This window comes from Salvia hispanica, chromosome 3, assembly GCF_029641045.1.
Source record: "Salvia hispanica isolate PSC_SH4W2 chromosome 3, Shi_PSC_v1, whole genome shotgun sequence".
In the NCBI taxonomy this organism is placed as follows: domain Eukaryota; kingdom Viridiplantae; phylum Streptophyta; class Magnoliopsida; order Lamiales; family Lamiaceae; genus Salvia; species Salvia hispanica.
Genome location: NC_142694.1, coordinates 16,072,443 through 16,076,689, shown reverse-complemented (window position 1 = coordinate 16,076,689; position 4,247 = coordinate 16,072,443). Strand labels below are relative to the sequence as shown.

The window sequence follows — 4,247 nt, the reverse complement described above, 5'->3', positions numbered from 1 at the left end:
GAAATAGAAAGAATTTTTTTTAAAGCATTTGGTAGTAGATATTGGAGAATGAGTCTCATCTCATTAAAGAAAAATGAGTTATCAGGATTAGAAAGTTTATAGTAATTTTTAGGGATAGTTTAAAAAGAAAATAATTTATCTATTTTTTAAGGACGGAGGGAGTATTAAATTTTTAATTTGTGCCTTAGTAGAAGATTTTTATAATATCGTTATTTTTTCTGATTTGAGTTTTCCACGGTTAAATTCTTGTCTCACACTTTTATATTTAGCACCAAAATTTGTTTTTTTTGGTTTGGGAAAAAAGAATTATCCTGATTCGGGGCATCATTTATTTTGATAATCTTTAAGTATAACAACGGGGTTTTTGATTCACGTCGAGCTCATTTAATTTTATTTAATTAGGTATAAGTTCACATTGACGTCGACAATTTATTTATTTTTTATTCACTTTTGCGGTGAGACTATTTTTAAAATAAATAAATTCAGAACGAATAAGCTAGGATCACCTCCATCATAGTATTATACATCATTTGCTACCCTGTTATTGCCAATAAAATAATGACATGTGTTTACTCTTTAAAATACTTAAAAATAAGAAAAATCCTATGGGACAGTTCTTTACAAACTATCGCCAACGTCAAAATGACACCACTGAAAAATCCAAAGCATCACTACTAGTCGCAAGCCACCGGAATCCCCAATCACCTGGCCACCTCTGCCTCTCTCTCTCCCTCTTTCCCCTTACTTCTCCCCGCCTATAAGCTCCAACACCTCTCGGATCCCCTGCAAATGGCAGCCACTTTCCCCACTGCCGCCTCAACTCCATTAAACTCGGAGAGATATAGGAAATAGCAGTATAAGCGAAAGATTTGTTAATTTCTTCTAGTATGTGAGATTACCAGTGAAGTTTCGGAGTTTGATATTGGCTTGAGCGCGATCTGCGAAGAGCTCGGCGGCGGTAGGGCTCAGCGCAATGGCTCAGTGTAGAGGTCAACAGCGAGCTCGAAGTAGTCATCGATGAAAGCCTCTTTCGCCTTCCTCTCCAGATCGGAAGACGCCATTGATGGGGGATTATCAGAACTCGCTCACAGCTGTGGATTGATTAGAGAATGAAGAGTAGACGACGACTTGATGGTGTATGATGTGGGGGAGGTGATCCGCTCCTCCGGCTAGATTGGTCCTTTGCATTTTTTAGGGCGTTAATTTGATGATCAAAGGTGAGATAATAAACTGAAGATGAAATGTTTGACGATAGAATACACGATTTTGTGAAGAAGTGCCACATAGGATTTTGCTTGATTTTGAATATTTTAAAGAGTAAACACATGTCACTATTTTATTGGTGGGGGCATCAAATGGTGTATAGTATGGCGGAGTGGATCTCCTAATCCACTTTTCCTACTCCATTCCTAATCTTTATTTGCGTTCGTGAATTAAGATGATTGATTTTTGTTGGGAGGTTTCTTGTGTGTGCTATTGTTTGGAGTGTTTTCTGTGTACTTAAATCAATGTGTTTGATGAAATGTTAATGATGTATACATGAAAACAGTAGATTTATTTTGCAAAGACCTTCAGGATCACTTTTCCCCTTTGATAAATGGATTTTGAAACAGGGCATAGCTACTCCCACTTCTTAATAATCTGTTATAATCTTGCTCTAAATTATGTTTGGACATGATTGGCATAAAATACTTGTACATAACAGAGTTAAAGAAGAGTGGGTGTATTGTTCAAATGCATAATTTCAAATTTCAGCTGAGCAAATAATTGAACTTGACCTTGAAATAATTTTGATATCTCATAGCCTGGCTGTGAGTACTTATTTAGCTTGTCTTACTTTACTTTTATATAGATTGTTTTCAGGAAGCAAATTTTACCAAGTTTGCTTCAAATGCTAGTTGTGCAACCGAAACGTGGGGATTGCCGTGAGATAATTGGCCCTTGAAACAACAAGGCCAAAATACTCATCCATGTCCAGCTCCTCTGGTGACATATCATTTGGCAGCTGCCAATCGAAGCAGTGGACTAACTGTGACACGATCAGTCGAACTTGGATGAAGCCCAGTTGCATTCCGGGGCAACTTCTCCTCCCAGAACCAAATGGGAGGAGCTGGAAATGTTGTCCCCTAACATCAATGTCACTGCCAATGAACCTCTCCGGAATGAACTTCTCCGGATCAGTCCATACATTTGGATCCCGCCCAATTGCGTATGTGTTGACGAGTATCCTTGATCCTTTTGGTATGTCATAGCCATTAACTTTGATGTCTTCCATGGAATAGTGAGGAATCAACAGTGGACCCACTGGACGCAGCCTGAAGGTTTCCTTGACAACCATGTTGAGATATTCGAGTTGGTCGAGGTCAGACTCCTCAACCATCCTCTTCAATCCCACAACTTGTTCCAACTCTTTCTGTAGTTTCTTCATAACTGTTGGATTTCTCAACAGGTCGGAGAATATCCACTCAACCGATGCTGCTGCTGCGTCCATTGAAGCTGTGAGCAAGTCCTGCAAATAAAATTCGTCATCAACTTATTGCTGAGCAAATGTTTATCCAAAAAAGATGTAGAATTATTCATTGGACCATGTGCTTACCATCATAATGGCCTTGATATTACGTCTGTCGAACTGAAATTCAGATTCTCCACTTTGCATTATGGACATCATGGTATCAACAATGTCTTTGGCCTGCTCAGGACGATCCCCTGCTCGAGCATGGTCTTCTATAATTTTCTCAAAAAATCATCAAAAACTTTTGCGAGTGCCTTCATCTTCCTTGTCATCCCTTGGAGATCCAAAACTCCAAGGAAAGGAAAGTAATCACCCAAATTGGGAACTGCTACTAGTTTAGTCCATTCTTGGATCACAGTTTTGAAGCCTCTCTCATCTATGTCCTTGTCAGCATATTTCTTGCCAAACACTAGTCTGCAGCTCATCTCTGCGGTCAGGGACGCGACCTTGGCACTAAGATCAACCGCAACGTGTTGTCGGGATGCTTCCTTGAGGGATTCAACAAAATGAGCAAGCGTCTCCCTTCTCATAGGCCGGAAAGAATTGATCTTAAGGGGGCTGAGCAGCTCCACGGTGCATAGCTTGCGCATGTTCCGCCAATACGGACTGTAAGCCCCAAATGCCAGATTCCTCTGATCCCATGAGAGATACTTAGCAGCCTGATGAGGTGGTCTGCTGGCAAAAACAAGATCGTGTGTTTTGAGGAAAAGCTCAGCTGCCTCAGGAGATGAAACGACGATGATTGGAACGAACCCAAATCGCATGTACATAATGGGGCCGTGGTCTTTGGCAATCCTTTGCAGATCTTGGTGAGGATTCTTCCCCAGCATGTGTAGATTTCCCAGAATAGGGACCCCTTTTGGACCTGGAGGCAGCAGCTTCTTCCTCCTCGTAGCCAACGAAGCCAAAGAACCAGCTAAAATGGCCACGACCGTAAGCCAAAACCAAGTAAGTTCCATTTTTTTGCAAAATTTATTGTGTGATTGAGGATTGATATATCTTTTTATAAGCTTGTTTGAATGGATTTATAGATGTGTGTTTCCATTCATATCAATTTTGCTACGTCTTTTCCATGTTATGAATTTAATGTTAATGTGGGTTTGCCTATTTCTTCGTACATATTAGTTACTCCTAAGGTTATTTAAGCTTAATCCGGCCTAATCGATCATTATAATTGAAATTTATGTTTAAACTATTACATTGATAGTCTTGATCTCAACTACCAAATGCATTTGGGTTAATAAATTGTCGCATAGAAAGGAGAGATTGTATGTATTAGAAATGGGCCACTCACCCCTTAAAAGGCCTCATAAGGGGGAGGGTTATCCACACTTATATAGAGAAGCTAGGATCATCGCCAAGCCGATATGGGACAAGATATTAGAATTTTAACACGCCCCCTCACGTGTGGGCCGGAATGACACATCGGACTTCCATCACGTGGGTAGGCAAGAGAAGAGATAAAGAGATAAACCATCATCGACTTGGGCCCTGCTCTGATACCATGTTGAAAAAGAAGATTTGAATTGGAATGAAGAAATCTTCATTGAAGGAGTAAGAACAAACTGTGAAGAAGAAACCGTCGACTAAAGGAGAGAAACTGAGAGAAAAGGAAAGGAGATATTCATTAATGACTACATTTTGACAAAAAGGTAACTACACATTACAATGAAATGCCTTATATATAGGCTGGAACTAACTAATAAGAGGTCTAATAAAATGATAAACTAACTAA

The 4,247-nt window shown here is 39.8% G+C and overlaps 1 long non-coding RNA gene and 1 pseudogene across 1 annotated transcript; one reads left to right on the top strand and one right to left on the bottom strand.

Annotated features, from left to right (window-relative positions):
- The first annotated feature begins 801 nt into the window (after positions 1–801).
- LOC125211951 (uncharacterized) lies at positions 802–2,658 on the top strand. Its single transcript, XR_007174582.2, has 4 exons — positions 802–1,217; positions 1,899–2,209; positions 2,283–2,362; positions 2,450–2,658. It is a non-coding gene; the product is annotated as an uncharacterized LOC125211951 (long non-coding RNA).
- On the bottom strand, positions 1,894–3,471 carry LOC148930248 (cytochrome P450 71AU50-like; annotated as a pseudogene).
- Positions 3,472–4,247: the final 776 nt, after the last annotated feature.